At 33.2% G+C, this 16,209-nt stretch overlaps 1 long non-coding RNA gene across 3 annotated transcripts in view; it reads right to left on the bottom strand.

Moving 5' to 3' along the window:
- Positions 1-16,209, bottom strand: part of LOC149918061 (uncharacterized) — a 38,295-nt gene that overhangs the window by 18,916 nt on the left and 3,170 nt on the right. For all 3 annotated transcript variants that reach the window (XR_016466338.1, XR_016466339.1, XR_016466337.1), the window contains exon 2: positions 862-912. This is a non-coding gene — a long non-coding RNA (uncharacterized LOC149918061). The remainder of the gene's footprint in view (positions 1-861; positions 913-16,209) is intronic.

The following is a 16,209-nucleotide window of genomic DNA, read 5'->3' as shown; positions in this document are numbered from 1 at the left end:
TTCATCATAATTAATATCTTTTCATCTTTATTTTCCACAATGCCTCATGTCTCGGGAACCTAATTTTCAGAAAATCTGTATTTCTTTTGTACTTTCCCTTACTCTTTGTAATGTCTATCTCTAAATACTGTAAGTAGTATTGACATTACATTTGATAATAAGGTAACTATTTTAGTAACTGTACTCAGAACCTGTATGTTTATCAATAATTAACATTATCAGCTGAGTAGTACAATGTTTATTTACAGGGCCACTGTGTTTTGTACTTTTTCTTTACTGATACCATCCCTGAAAGACAAAAGTAAAAGGTAAAAAGAAATCAATTTATTCATCATCCGATTTGTATGCTACCTAATAGTGAAATGGATGTCATTTAGTCTAACAGAAGTTTGTTAATATTGTGACAAAGGAAAATAGAGAATTAAGTGGCATTTTTTTAAATTCTAAACAGATTTTTGAAAAAATCACTTATTGCCTTTTCCTAGCAAGAGATTTATCAGTTTTGATTTGTTCACTCTCCAAGTCAAGAATGTTTTTTAGCACTAGTGAGATTTGTATTTGTATTATTTACTTTGAAGACAAAGTTCTCTCATAGTCTGGGTTTGACCAGACTTCTATTACTAAAACATGTTTTTGCTTCACAGAAAATATTTTCAGCAATATTTAAAGACAGAGCTACCTCACTATAAAAACAATTGTTCTGAATCTAAAGTGTTTCCTTTTTCTTCTTTTTTTTTTTTTTTTAATTTAACAAACACTGACATTTTATGTGTTGCATTAAGACAATCCATTTTCTTATGAAGAGAGAAAGAAAACTTTGCTGACAATTTAAAAAACACTTTCAACTCCAATATTGGGTACCTTCTCATGAGCAGGCTTATCAAATGTTCACAGCATTTCTGCATTTCTTTTCTTCAGATTCAGTGATTCATTGGGGAAAAAAAAAAAAAAAAAAAAGGAAAGAAAAGGAACACATTAGTGGTAATTTTTCAATAACGTTCTGTATTTTTAGGCTGTGTATAGTTTAGCTTATGTTAAAATATTAGCTAAATGTGGAGAAAATGTTATTGTAGACTTCAATACATGACAATGTTCTGAATGTTTATACCCATTAGAAAATATTGCTTGCAAATTCCTTTCCTTCTGTTTTGTATACAGGGACACATACATATTCCATATTTAACTGATTTCAATTTAGCAATCTGGAATATCCTAGGATAAAATACTAATTTGAGTTAACGAGCCAATAAACTGTTCATCTCTTCACAATTAAAAAGTGTGAGTTGTATAATTTTCTCTGTAGATGAAGATGTTTTCTTAGCTGAATAACCTCAGAGGGAACATAGCTGTATTCTTCTGACTTTTCACATTTGACTTTTTGGAAAATTGATAGACTCATGTATAAGTTCAAATGGCCTATTCTTAATCCTTTTCTTGCCTAACACGTATAGAAGCTACAATACAGAATGATAATGTTAGTAATTTAATAAAACCAATGTTAAAGACCAATTTTACATAGAAACAAGGGCTTCACTAAGCAGGGAAGCATAGAATTAATGAAGAAAATATAAGGGATACCTCAAAATACTTCATTTTCCTACCTCTTGTACATTTATCAAGAATGAACAATGAACTTCTATAAAGGAAAACGAAGTGTAGATGAGAGTCCCTAAAAAATGAATACTGGATTTTTTTACTTCTAATTAAAATGATTCTTTGATTCTCGTGGATATCTTGATGCAACCATTCCTGTCCAGCTGGATGCCCTTAAGAATCGCAATGAGATAGCCACAGGGCATCCTGGCAGTCGTATTTAAAAACCCATTAAGACAAACCTTTAGCAATTGAGTGTTTATGGAATCAAAAAGGAAAAAGACCTACTTCCAAATTAAAATAAAAGAGCTTATTTTAACATTGTTCCTAAGAAGCTTACATGAGGCCATTTGACCATTCTGCTCTGATTATTGAATTTTTACAACTATGGTCATCTAAGGGGGGAGGGGGAAAGACAATTATTAAGATGATAATGTAAAATGAATGCTCTGGTTATAAGATAAAACTAACATTAGAATTCTAAGAAAATATGCTCAGTGTGTTACTTCATATTAATGAGGACTTATATACTAAACTTCATGTTAATTGCAAAAATACTGAGAAAGCTAGACTTAGTAAGAATTGATTTCAGTTCAGAAGAGGATTACTCGATAATTTCTTTTGTTGAACTATTTCAGAACCTGTATTCATATATTGGTGTTACAAGGTTCTCCATAGGCAAGCTATATTACACAATCATTAGAGATAACACAAGTCACTAAAGCAAGGAAAGATGCAGTGGAATTCCAAGTCTGAATATTATCTTAATTTCTAGTACTGGTAATTTGAGGTACAAGGACAGAAACTTTTAATTTGGACCATATCTATTCTCTTTCTGTGCTCTTCCAAATTTATTTTTCTGATCAGGCTGAGATTACTTTTTCTCTTATAATGCTGCTAGATTAATTGGAAAAAAGGGCATACTAGATGTTCTTCTCTAAAACATAGGCAACACAAGCAAAATTACACATACAAAGTAAGCAGAGAAGCTCTATTTCATACATAGCTTTTGGATTTACAAAGCTGCCATCACTGCATTTCTTTCTGTTAGAAGTTTTCCCTGAATAACATTAAAATTGTAGAAAGAAGGAAATCTCTTTGGAGCTCCTTCTTCATCATCTTCAATTTGTATTGCATATTAATAATATACACTGGAGAGGCTTCTACCGATTAACAAGTAGTCAACAACTTCTGTTTTTAATTAAAAAATAAATAAAATCATAGGAATATATTAGCTAGACAGACTTTTGACTCCTTTAACTGTCAAATGTAGAAATAGATTAATTGGAGATGTAGGTAAGTGTGAGATATAGTTTGTGTTATTACAATGAAGCAATGGGGAAAAAGAATTGTATTCAATTTATGCTGTAAAACCTTGAAAAGAATCTAGTATGTGGTAAGGCAAGTTAAATAACCTAGTAAATGGAAAATCAAGAAAATACTAAAAACATAAGGGTTGCATATTAAGCAAGCACATAATCAAATACAGTTCTACCTATATATTTTGTCCTGACACATAGTATTTAACAGTAAGTCCTCTGCCATAATTTGGAAATTAAATATTCATTGTAAAATGTGTGTGTGTGTGTATATATATATATCCATCATCATTTCTTTAATAAACTACATTAAATTGTGATTAAGATAAACAATAGGCAATAAATAGAAAACTAATTTGACTCTATTTGATATTATCAATTTGATATTAATGAAATATAACTTAATTAAACATTTAAATTTTCAACAGATTTTTGGATATTCTGTTTCAATATTTTGAAAATGAGACTTCAGTTAGAAGAATGGCACTATATTTTAACAAACCTACTTTGAATTCCTAGTAAAATATCATTCGTCAGTATCTTCTCTTTCCCCTCATCTTTTTCTTTTTCTTTCCCTTCTTTTCCCAGTTGTTCTCCCTTCTAGAATACCCCATCAAAAAATATTTGCTAACTTTCATCTTACCTATTTTTACTATTTCCACTGATCCAAAGGATTCCTTATCTACTAAAATCTCCATAGTGAAGTAGCAAATACAATTTTGAGATTATAGACAAAGAAATAGAGAAAAGATTATCTCTGTGTGGCTTTTTTTTTTTTTAATTTTCAGTGGCTCACAGATTAGTTTACATTGTGCCTTACAGAGTTCTAAAATACGTCTCATTCTGATACCTTGTATGCTGTTTCCATGTTAAAATAAATAAATAGTAAGTTAAAAACATAGAGAGCGGCAACATTAAGTTAAAATCATAGAGAGTGGCAACAGACAGTATTTGCCTGTATGTTAGAATTAAAATCATAATTAATCCAGTATATCCCATTAAAACATTTAATTTATGAAAATTAGACTTCATATTTAGTAGCTGTTTCCATATTTACACTCATTAAGAGTATATATTTTTTTATTATTTGAGCACTTCATTCTGGGTGTTCAAAGGCTATGTATAGCTTTCACAGATGGAGACAGGAAGCAACGAAGCATAGAGAGAAGGCAGGCAGGAGAGATTCTCACATGACTAACTCTGCTCTGCTTCTCATTTCATGTGAAACATCCCATGATAAGCAAGAGCTGCAAAATGTGCACATCTATATTCCACTTTTGACAACAGCAGTATTTTGATCAACCAACAGGAAATTCAAATATCTTCAAGAAACTGGATCCCCAGTGACCTGTGCTAAAGTGTCAGCACGCCTGCTGTTTATTGGCATAAGATACTCAGATAAGTAAATACAATCTGATGTCTTCAATGAAAGAAAAAAATAAGGTGAACAAAGTAGTGAAGGGACAGACACTGGGCAAATATATTAGGTATAAATGAGGAGGACGTTTCCCAGACATTTATGGAGTATACCCTAGGTCAATATTAATGATGTCAGAGACACAGGACAAAGGAACAAAGAGATTTTGTGCTTTTGTATGTCCACTTACAAAGAAATTCCCTTTGCTTTTGTTTTGATCAGTTTCCTAATACCACCATTCTTTACACAGAAAATAGTAAGTAAATTAATGAAGTGAAACCTTGGCCTTAAACACAGAGTGAGTTCTGTCAGTACAGCCTTTACTCAGGGCAAAATTTGTACTGAAGTTAGTTATTTTCAGTTGCAAATCTTTAGCCAAATCCAAAGCATGGCTTATTTCATACCAGAAAGCATACAGCAAAATACAGCTACTGCCCCAAAGAGGCTGTCGTCTGATTTATCAAAAGATATGGCAAATGAAAACAGTACAAGCAACAACGTAAATGAAGATAAAAACTAATGATAAAAATAGGTTAAAGTTAGCATCACTGACAATATTATAAATTATATCTCAGAAGGCAATAATTTGCTACGTACTAGGATACGCTTCAGCTATAAATAGGAAAATATTGAATGTCAACTACTGTTTTTCATCTGTGTAGCTTCATTGTACATCTCTTCCTCTTTCTATAGACCACAGGTTAAGCACTGAAGCAGCAACCTCATCTTCCACCAAAATGATTTACACAGACTAGTAAAAAAACAAATTTTCAGGGATTGTGAAGTAATAATGCAAGTCTTCCTACATTCTTATAATCAAATATGACAAAGTCCACTCTGTATGGTGGAATTTCACTTATCATCCTTTGCCAGCCTCCTAGAAAGGAGGCTTTATATATGGAACAACATATTGTGTCTAATGTGAAAGAACACTCAAACATTTCCTCAGCTCTGATATCAGTCTTTCTAGCTATCTGCACCCAAAGATCATTGATAACATAACAGGAATTTCCTGAATTCAAATAAACGTATAATTCTTACAATTCATGCCTATATTATTATCTCATTATTTTCTAGGTGTAGAGAATTAAGAGATACAGCTACGCAACAAATTCCAGAAAAGTTAAACATGAGACTTAGAGAAATTAGTCTGGACGTTTGAGAAGCTTACCAAATGGAAGTCTACCAGTTTTAGCAGACGGATTAGATACTATAAAATCTTTATAACTGTTTGCACATATGTACAAATATCAGTAGTTCAATATCAGTAGTTCAATCACTACCTTATGCAGATTTGGGTATGTAGTGTGTATGTAGGAAGGACTAGAACTGAACTTTTGAATATCATCTTGTACTATTAAGTCAGATCCTAAGTAACATGCAGCAAAGTAACTCCCATGATGGCTACAACATAAAGTCATTCTGTTCTAATTAATGTTCTAGATTCGAAACCATAATTCCTTCCACTTTCTGGTTGATAGGAGATTCTGACCTTTATCTGGAAGTCATAGGTTAGTTACTCAGACTGAAACTGGAGGAGCGCTGCATTTAGCATTACCAAGTAGATGTCTGATCCTGATGCTTCAGTAGTTTCTTCAGGAAAGGTAGTGGGAGACAAATATCCATGACAATAATCACCACTTTTCAAATTATATATATTTTTAGGATGCAAATCAGGCACAAGTTTTATGTTTTTTAAATGGAAAAATGACTCACCGTAAGTGTAGGGTTATTAAAAAAACAGAAAAATACTTAAGCTGACAAAGTCCTGCACTTCACCCAGTAAAATTCAGAGGTGGCAAGAATTCTGAAATAATTTTATGGATACTTCCTTACATAATATGAAATTGACTATTTACATTAACGTAATAGTAATATTATATTTCAGTTATAGATGGTGATTGAGTTCAGAATGATGATCAGAATGGATAACTTTTCGTAACTCATTCATGGACTATGGCTCCTAGTACTACCACACTTTCAGAGGCTTCAATAATTAATATTTCCTGCAGTTTGGTTGATTTTATACTAAAAAAATACCCTGACAATTAAAATTTATTATAATCATGTTTTAGAAAATCAGTTTTTAAATATTTTTCATATCTTAGAGCAAAGGAAAGTGAGATGAACAATAAATTACAGCAGATATTCAACAGCAATTTAAGCTAGTTCTATGGCTAAGCCATGTATTAAATTATTGCAGTCTAAATTAGTGCCAATTATAACAAATATTTTCTAGAATACTCTCTTATCTTCCTAACATGCAGTTCGCATCTGTAAAGATTTCTGGTAAAAATATGTAAACCTAAAGTCAACAAGGATGCTTAAAATTGTGCATCTTCAGAAGACTGAAGTATACTCTGCCTGAAAATTTCAGTTCAACAGCATACAGAGAAAGTCTTCCTCTTACTTCATGAGAAAAACATTTACGTTTTACTAAATGGTGATTACACGATGTCTCCTTGTTTCTTGATGAATAACACTTTTTTTTTTTTTTTTTAAAGGAAAATGATGTCTCTTCCAGAGTTGTTTTTATTTTCCAAATAAAATTTTTATAAGTCATGACCTAGGGATAAACTTATTTTGGCAAAGATAATCCTTCCTAGTCGGCCAGAGATAGAGAGACTGTGAAATTACTAGATCCATACCATTCTTCTGATTAAAAGATTAGCCTTAGGAGAATAGCCTTTTCCCTAATGTTCATCTGTATCATTTAGTACAACACTGACCTCATAGAATCACAACATGTCTTTCTAAAGCTTGCTTGTTAATTATGAATCATTCAAACTGTCAAATGTCCCTTCTTCCTTCAGGTATTCCACATGCATGAGCACGCACACACACACACACCCCAACATTTCTGTTCCAGTTTTGTTTCAGTCTCTACATTTTGCTGGCTTTTTTGCATTTCTGACTACTTACTCTTATCTTTGGTACAGCCCTAGTTGCTTGCCGAATCACATTGACTTTCTGGAATTAACTCAGGCTATCAGCTTGAAACCTCTCCCCCTCTGAATGGATTTCAAAGAGTTTTCTTCCGCTTGGCCTATAGTCTTAATTTTTTTCAAGTCTGATTTCAACTTTAATATTACTGTCTGAGCATAAACGACTAAATGTTGTTGAAAGGGAATAAGAAGCAAATCTGTAGAAATAGTGAAAGGCAGAGAATACTTTTGTACCTAAGAATTATTTTTGTTTGTTTTTTCGTAACATGGCTCTGCTGGAAACGTGAGAAAATAGCCTACCTTATCCAGAGTTAATAACTTTCATTAGATTTTTTCTTTTTTCTTTTTCTATTTTTTTTCTGCTTTGTTCTTGTTGTCATTGTTTTTCAGCAGGGTTTCTGTTTTTCTGTCTACCTGACAAAATGAGAAAAGGTAGCTACAGGATGGAAGTGAACATATAGTTTAATATAGTAATAAATGCAATGGGTTATTACTCCAGCAAAAGAACAAAAGATCACACGGCTAATATAGACATTAAATGTTACTGTTATGTTGTCGACTGAGAGTATTACCCTCTTTGAAAACCACTGACTACCGAGATAAAAGAAATAAAATTACTTTGGGCTACTTGCTGTTCTGATGTTTTGTGGTGTCTTTTTCCAATTAGTTCACAAGTAAGCCCTAGACTTTTCTAATCTGGAAGGACTGTGCATCTCCTATACTTGCTTCTCTGAGCAATTGACCTTGGAGTTCACTAGCATATCCTGAAGCACAGTAACACAGAAGCTTTGCTCTGCACATTCACACCATAAGGTTTTGTGGGTTCATTCCTCTACTGGGTGGAAAGAAGAATGAGTAAAGAGGAAGAACGAACACATAAATAATGATGAAATAAGAATTTGTCAGGATTACAGATAGGTTGAGGCTTTTCAGGATCAGCAGAACAAAAGGTATGCCTTAAAAAATCGCTAAAAAAAAAAAAGACAGAACTGCTAAATTATTGGGGTTGAGATGGGAAAACTACAGATTAAGCAAAGAGTAAGGCTGCATTTTGTCCTCTGGATAGACTGAATAAATTGTCAGCAAAAGATCTGCATGGGAAAAGCTGCAGGGACTCCCCCAAAAGAAGGGGGCAGGAAGACTGCACGCAAGAGATCTGAAGGTGAGGAGGGAGAAGTACAGGAAATCGCTGGTGTACAGCTTGCCTGATATTAGGAAGCAAAAAGCCTGTATGTTTCGAAACAACATGTGTGTTTACTAAAAAGCTGGAACCTTTAATTACATTCTACGTGAATATAGGTGACATAATTGGTTTACTTTTGCAAAATGTGGATGCAGTTATGCATGAAGTTTAGAGGTTCTGGTGTCCACAGAAGTGGTTTTATTTGATTCTATGATGTAATTAGATCAGTCCAAAAGCACATATAAATTCCTTTTCCCCTTTTAATACTCGTACGTTCCTTTGTGGAGTCAGTACATGTAGCAGACTGTTTTCCAAAGGCAAAGTAAGATTGTTAAAAAAAATCTAAGCTATTGTTGCCTGGAAGAACCATTGGAAACCACAGAAACTGGAACAAAAAGCATGGTTTATTTATTTGGGTCAAACTTGCAGGTATGAAAACTGTGTTAAAGTGTATTCATAATTTTTAATGTCCTGATTATCTGTCAATACATTAAAAATCACAATATAAAGCTGAGCTTTTTCCAAGAGAGCAAATATATAGAGATGAATACCATGGTAGGGTATACCAGTTAATGTATAATTTCTTTTAAATATTAGCCAGGAAAAAACAACGTTGGAAAACAAGATTTCTGTGACAAAACAAAATCTGCAAAAAACAATTTTGTTTTGCATCTCTTAAAGAGTTTCATATGCCTTCAAGTTAAAAAAAAAAAAAAAGCAATCAAAGCAACAAATGCCAGTTCTGAGAAACGTCCATTCTTTCTGATTTGCTTCAACAGTAAAAGAAATACCCTTCTTTTTACTTTTGTGACAGCTTTGTCCTCCATTCTCCACCCTGTGTCAGGAAGAGAAACTGAGTAGGGTGCGGCAAGAAGGATAGCAATACCTTGTATGTTTTCAGTGCAGCATACTGTAGATAATTTCTGGGGTCTCTTTCATCACCAAATGGATTTTACTTAGGGATTCTGTAGAGACCACAGACTTTTTTTCTTCTGTCAAGCACATTTGAGTTCTCAAAATAAAAAAATAAATAAATAGATTTGTGATTATAACTGTCTGAAAAATAAAATGAAAGCCTTATAGAGAAGCAGATGCTACGGCATAATAAATTCCAACTCTACTCTGTGCTATGCATGGCCAGCTGTAGCAGAGAAAGTGCTTATTTTAATGTAACACATTGGTCTTCTATGTAGTGTCACAGCATTGCAACATCTGGTTATCCTCCGTCTGCCCTATTTGCTATAGCCACCTTGTACACCTATTTATTGACATTTTCTGCTCTCTGAAAGTAGCTTTTGCTGAGGGAATATACATTTTTTTTTTTTTCCTGTTTGTTTACAGGCACTATACACTTCATAAATGCAGTATCCCCCCAGCACAATTCAATTTTCTCAAATAACCTTAGTGCTTGAGCTATCGGTTACTGTAGAGATCATTTTTACTGTTTATTGGAAAACAGCAACAACAAAAGCACCCCACAACATTCACATTATACCAGAATATTTTGAGCTACGTCAGGATAAAACTCTGTACATGAAAGCGTGTAGAAAATTGTTTCCCTATTGTTTTCAATAGTCCTGCCTTTTTCTGCAGCAGCTGCATACAATAAAGAATATTATGCATAACCCTCCACAACCTCGAGACAACTGATACTTAAAAACGTGAATTCCAGCCACGCCTGGATAAGGCATTTTCCTCAGGCATATTATCTTAAATAGAAATTCAAACCAAGCAATATTTAAATAAGATAAAGAATATCACATATTCATTTGTCTTGACATTTCTCATAATTTTGTTTGTAATCACAAAATATTTCTACAGACTATCATGTATAGGCAATGTAACCTAGACAAATAGTACAATAGCTTTGCTATTAATAAATGGAATCATTAGCCCTGCACAAGTAACAAAATCTTTTCATCATATTTGATCCAAGCAGCAAGTTGAGCTACTGTTTGTTTTAATGCTTGAAAATTATATCTTTCTGTCCAATCAAAAGAACTTCAGTCAAAAAATAAATCAAGAATGATAAAGGAAGTGAGCAGGGATCTGGCAACAAGTAAGGTAGGCTGCAGTGGAATGAAGCTGATACTCAGAGAAAGGAGAAGCAAGACAATGGCAAGGCCAGTACATGGTACCTTTAACCTTCTGATAATCTCTTATATACTAATATTGTTTAGTCATATATATGCTCCTTATTTTATTTGTTTACTTTTCATTTAATATGCAGTGAATGGAAGAAGGAGCTTCAGAAACAAAAATATGGCATCTCTGTCTGTACTACAATCTGCATTAACTTCTTCTTTATAGGCCCTGTGGAAATGTTTCATTTCAAACTTTATGACAACTTTTTAAAGGCTTTCTCTAGCTAGTTCTTAAATCTTTGTTTTCTGATTTGAGTATTTAAAAGAAACAGAGAATTTAGTAGAGCCTATGGCCTGAACACGTATAGATTTAAACGCTGCCAGACACACTGAAGAATGAGAGGTTACAAACACTCAAAACTGGGCACCCAAAGCTAGTGAGTACATTTAAGCCTAATTTCTCTGCATGGTCATTATCCATCTGTAAAATGGAGATAATAAAATCCCTTAACCTAATGAGGATTTTGTGAATATAAAGTAAAGCCTGACACTATATTAATGAGTTCCATTTAAAAAACGGCATAGAAAAATCAATAATTTCTGCTTAAAGAGTGTGATCTGAATAGCTCAAAGTCAATAAGGCAAGTCCATACGCTGAACAAGGGCAAGAGAACGAAAGACTGAATATTCCTAATTAAGGAAGTAATGTCCCTGACTGAAGGAGTCAGGGATCCCATGTAAGAAAATCTGTGGTGATGTAATTGAAGGCCATTATAATGTGTATGCCCAAGGGAGCTAAATGGAGATTGCACGGATAACTTTAATTCTAATGTTTTTTAATTTGAGTGCTTGACTTAGTCACCTTAGTAATTTTTTAATATAATTTTCCGGATATAGTAATAATTGCTTGAGTAGGAAGAGAGAAATTGAAGTTACGCAAGATTTTCAGATGTGACTGGAAAAGTAATGAGCCCTAGACAACAATGAAGAGAAACCTGAAGCAGGCAGACGCTGAGGAGACATGGAGGAGACACAGAGGAGACAGTGCTGTTCCAGAGAGAAGATAAGCACAGAAGCAAGTGTAACACTAAGAGCTTTTCAGTTATCTGACTTTTAAGCATTTATGACAATGACAAATATTCAGTAATATTTATCTCATAAATACATCACATTCAGACTCCCAAAGCTCCATCAAAAAGTAGACTTCAAGTTCATGCATATCCCATAATTTTCTGTAAACAAGATATTTTTAAACAAGGCTTTTTCTGAAGAGAAAACTATTAGAGTTCATCAACAGTTTTTGTTGCCTTGTCAATAACAGGATGTTGACAAAGATTTTGCAGAGTGCTACAGAACAATCTAACTGATGATTGGTTCTTATATCAGAGCTTTCCTAAGTTCACAAATATACAGATATTTTGTTTTGATAAACTGCAGACTTTAATGACTCAACACCAAAAGAAAAAAAGGTAAAAAGCCACTACTTTTACTGGCTGCTATTTTTCTACTAACATGAACAGACAAAATACTTTATTTCTAAAAAGCATCTTGCCATATTTTTACACGGTAGCAAACTATTCATTTGAAGGACAGTAAATGAAAAACAGTTACATGAGGAGAAGCCTGCACTCCATTTTGTTTGGAGTTGTATAATAAATATTTAAACCATCTCTCTTTCCCTTTTATTTCCTTATCCCCTCACCTCAAAAAAGCAACCCAGAAGAGGATTGATTTTTCTGGCTATAACATCTGCTTATTCCACCTTGGAAGAGTCACAAAAGTATAATCAGGGAATTACGGTACCATTAAAGTACAGTACAAAAAAGCCATTGCATTAATTAACATGATTCATTCTTAATTAATTCTTGTGCTGAAGTAAACAAGGGTTCTTGTACTGTAAATAGTATCCTCAGCAGGAAAACAGCAGGTTTACTGGAAATGTTTTAAAACAAATGTGATGAACCAATTGGGCCTGGCAGAAAGAGAATCCAGTTTTGAAAATGGGTGCCCTCAGTTGGCCAGGTGAAATCCAACCTGAAAAATTACTAAAAACACGATGTTCACCTTTGAATTTACTTTAGCTCAAAATATGTCCCCTAACCAGTTCATACCCAAGATTAGATCCTGCGATAGTAGATAATTCTGAGATGGGAGGATGCCCTAAACAAACTAACAGTATCCACTGAAGATAATTTTACTTTAGTTATGCCTTTTATAACACTGATTGTTATTTTTCTTAAGTACGATACACAAGTAATTCTTACCAGTAACACAAATCATTTGATTATGCTTAAGGTCCAGTTTCATTGACAAGCATAATCTTAGCATGATTATAACACTCGAGCTTAATTTTGTACTTGTTAGCCAAAATTAATTATAGCATGCAAAATATATACGACCGTATGAAAAGTATAATTCATCATTTTTCCCCATAAAAGAAATAAAGGCACTACTCATCCTTTCAAAATGTAGGTATTATTCAACTCACTTATGTCAAGCAAAAACTTGGACCTCTCTATTCTTTGCTAAAACATGAAGAAAATTATACAGGGCCACTAAGTAGTAAAAGCAATCTCTGAAAATAAAAATGATATTCAAATTAGGAATGAAAATAAGCCAAATGAGTTAAATGATGGTGTGACTACTTTACAATATCCTGTGTACGTAACAAAATACAATTATGTAATTTGGATAGCTCAAATAGAGACACTTAGGACCTAGGTCTAGATGTGGCTTTTCTATCATCTGGCTGCGTATACAGCTTAAACAAAGGTATTATTACTGGTACAAACAGTACAGATAAATCTTGCCAAGACAGGCCAAGCCTCTCCTTTTTAGGGTAGCTAGTAGGAACTAGATGTTTGGATTACAGAAGAGTCTCAAGAATGATCTCAATTTTTGTATTTCTGTCCACTTCTGATCCTTACAAATATTCTATCTTAAGAGCCACGCTCTCTTTTCAATTTGTTTTCTGTGCTTGGATAGGAAAGAGGATACCAGTTCAACTAGCATGTGATATTTTTTTTATTTCTAATTTCCTGTGTTTTATATATGGTTATAATCAGTAATGTATATATTTTAGGACACAGACTACCAGGAACTTTGTGAAAAGAGCTGGGACAACAGTTAAGAATGAGAGTATAAAACAAAAAACAAGTAAATGTATGCACCATTTCAAGACTAGTCTAAGGACACATAGCTAAGTAATAGCATGTGCTGTGTTGGCCCATCCACTCAATTCTATGATTTAATTTTTGCTTCCATTCTGAAGGCCATTTAAAGACCATTTCATTTTCAATGGTAGCTAGTCAACAATCAGTTACATATTCTTTGCTTTGCCTTTTAACAGAGTTTTGGACTATTTATTTTTCTCTGTGGCAGAGCAGGTAATCAATTAAAGCAATTGTTTCATCCATGCTTAACAGCAACAAAAAGATTGTTTTCCAGCTTAATTTTAAAAATGTCAAAGAAAGACATTAGAAAAACATTATCTGATGTATTGTTATACAGGTTGCTAAGAGATTAATATATTGTCAAGGCAATAGGCTACGTGTTGACTGTTGTTTTTTTTTTTTTTTTTTCCAAAACCTTAAGAAAGTTTGATGGTATATTATTTTTAAATCAATTTATTAAATTTAGGAAAGATAATTTCTTATCAGGTATGGTGATCCTTGGTATAACAAACACCAAAAAAATGGGGCAAAATTAACATCATTGTCATGCAACTTTAGTTCTGCCATCTGCATATTATTTCTCTAAGGTCTTTTTGGAAGATCTGTCAGTTTGTTTCAAAAATGTGCTTGTTTAGCAAAAGGCCAGTTCAAAGTTCATTGTCCTTTTTCTTCTTCCTTTTTCATAATATCTCTAGTAACATAAATACATTTCTCAAACTACGATTTAATTCATTATCATAAAATTAGCTCATGCGATTTCATCCTATGTTATTTATCTCAAGAGAGAGAATTCAGAAAAGCGTAGTCAGGAACAGAATATTCCTACCACTGCACAGTTTTGTGGCTCCAGCCGAAGACCTATACACGTTATCATGACAGCAGTCTAGCAGGAAAAATTAACAACAATAATAATAAAAAAATGCAATCTTTAATTGTGTCTCCGCTTTTTAATATATGTTGTTGTCAATAGTTTAGGGGTTGGTTCAGCCCGGTTCCGTGACTAGTGAGGTGGGGGTAACCATAGACCCATGAGCTGAGAAAGGGAAAAAGGAAAAAAGGAGAAAGGGTAGGGAGATGGGCCTAACAACATAATCTGAGGAGAAATAAATTAATTTACTAAATAAGATATCAGAATGCAAGATAACATTCTATAATACAATATGATCAGAATTGAAGTTAATAAAGATAATAAAATGACAGTGTCCCAGAACCAAAGGCCTTACTTTAGTGCTGAGGCAGGTGAGACACCCAGCTGGGCTGAGAAGAAGAGAAAAGAGGGACGTCTCCTGATATAGGAGCAGTTTTATCTTTCCCTCTGAACAGAAAACAGAAGCAGAACAGCACACAGTCCTCTGGGGTATCAAGTATGTAGTTGTTCTTATCTTCTGAGAACCAGGTATCTGGAAGTATCCACAATCCACAGAACTGGAGCATTAACTCTTTAACTCCCAGTGCACTACATGATGTTATAATGTGGAATATCAAGAACCAAAAATCATAAAACCATGACAGTTCTAAATATTTTTAAGTCTATATTTAGAATGTTAGTTCATGGTAACCTCTAGAAAAAAACAGGATTTATACAAGTGTAATCTGTTGCAAGTATAATAGACTGGACATTTCGGGCTCTTCAGATCATCTGCCTGAAATCTGTCTGTGAATTGATATTCATATGCTGTGTGTGATAGTATCATTATTAAGAACAGAAACTGTGAAAATACCTTTCACTTATAAGAACCCTAATATATTTGTGCTGAGATTAGATACTAATTTTCCAAAAGATCAGATGAACGCTTAGTAGTGAAAAAATGTCCTTAAATTTTTAGGTGTAAATATAATACTCAAATAAAGGATTAATTGACATAGTATGAAATTTTTTCATCTGAAATGACACAAGTACAATAAAAATGTGAGTGATAGGATTATTTCCTAAAATATATTTAAAATATGTATTTGAGATATAGCGTATTACTGTTATGCACACATTTAAATCAAAATACATATGCATCTACCAACGTGATCCTTCAAAGAAACAAGGCTTGAGTATTTTTCTTTACTAGTTTAAGAAGATACTAAGGAAAAGCTGACTCCTCATATTCTGAAGCATTCCAGTAGCTGATTTTTAAGAATTCTGGCAACTAATATACTAAGATTAATTTTCAGTATAGATTGAAAGAAAATACAGAAATTCTTTTCGGTTCTCATTCTAAACAAGATGATTTCTAAAATTTTTAGACCCAGTAATCCAAAATCAGATGCAACTCAGTATCACAAAAAAGACTGAAATGTAGCTCCTAGTCTTTAAGATCATAATATAAGAGACTCCCACCATATAAGGAAATTATCTCCTTTACTATAACAGGAAATCTATTTTTCAGATCACCAGCATTTTACAGGATTTAGAGTTTTCATAACCAAGGTGGCTGGTTAAGTAATGTAAATACTGTTCCCTTGTCTAAAAATACAGTAGTTCAGTCTTCTGCTAATGCATGGAC

Source organism: Phasianus colchicus, chromosome 4 (assembly GCF_987193195.1).
Source record: "Phasianus colchicus chromosome 4, bPhaCol1.hap1.1, whole genome shotgun sequence".
Lineage (NCBI taxonomy): Eukaryota > Metazoa > Chordata > Aves > Galliformes > Phasianidae > Phasianus > Phasianus colchicus.
The sequence above is the reverse complement of the archived record's forward strand: the minus strand, read 5'-3'. Positions and strand labels throughout refer to the sequence as shown.